This window comes from Sinocyclocheilus rhinocerous, unplaced genomic scaffold (genome assembly GCF_001515625.1).
Source record: "Sinocyclocheilus rhinocerous isolate Xijiao unplaced genomic scaffold, SAMN03320098_v1.1 scaffold551, whole genome shotgun sequence".
Lineage (NCBI taxonomy): Eukaryota > Metazoa > Chordata > Actinopteri > Cypriniformes > Cyprinidae > Sinocyclocheilus > Sinocyclocheilus rhinocerous.
Genome location: NW_015624564.1, coordinates 533,703 through 534,573, shown reverse-complemented (window position 1 = coordinate 534,573; position 871 = coordinate 533,703). Strand labels below are relative to the sequence as shown.

Genomic DNA, 871 nt, shown 5'->3' with positions numbered 1-871 from the left:
TTCTGAGCGGCGCATGCGCAAAGCCGACCTCATACGTCATCCTCCCGGAACTGCTTCCATGTACAACTGTTGGCGCAAGCTACATTAAAGTGATTATTACGTTTTGAATATGGATATTTTTCTTACAAAAACGCATCGATTCGCTACAGGAGGCCTTTGTTCCCCCCCCAGAGCCGTGTGAGACGCTCTTTTTTTTTTTTTTTAATGGATGCGCGTTTTTTATTTAACTTCTTTTGGACTGATGCACGCAACACCTGCTGAGTGGCATTAAACAGCTTGAAAGATCAAAAACAATTTTAATATAACTCCGACTGGATTCGTCTGAAAGAAGAAAATCATATACACCTAGGATGACTTCAGGGTGAGTAATTGATGGGCTATTTTTCATTTTTGGGTGAACTAACCCTTTAAGCACTGGCTGCAGGGATATTGCACTGTTCGTCTGTCTAGTGTCCTAGTTAAACCTAAATAGTGTTTTTTAACTTTTTAAAAATCTATTCTATTCTATTCCAAAAGTTCTTATCAGTCTTATCTTATCAGTTGATTAGTGACCTAAAATTGCTGCAGAATTTGATAAATAACTTTTTGTTATTAATATACACTAGGAGTTTACGTGTCACACTTGCTAATTTGGATAGTGACCAAGAAATGGATGCAGAATCAAAATAAAATAAAATAAAAATGTAATTTTTATAATAATGTATATTTTATTAATATACACAAGGAGTTATGATCAGTGTAACAAATTTGCTTAGTGACCTAGAAAAGGTGCAGAATATGAATTAATGTCAATGCTTGTTTTATTAGCTACCTAGAAATGGTATAGAATCAGAATTATTTATATATATATATATATATATATATATATAGA

The 871-nt window shown here is 33.4% G+C and overlaps 1 long non-coding RNA gene across 2 annotated transcripts in view; it reads left to right on the top strand.

The window, feature by feature from the left end:
* Window positions 1-871, top strand: part of LOC107743306 (uncharacterized) — a 27,652-nt gene that overhangs the window by 25,786 nt on the left and 995 nt on the right. The window lies entirely within an intron of this gene.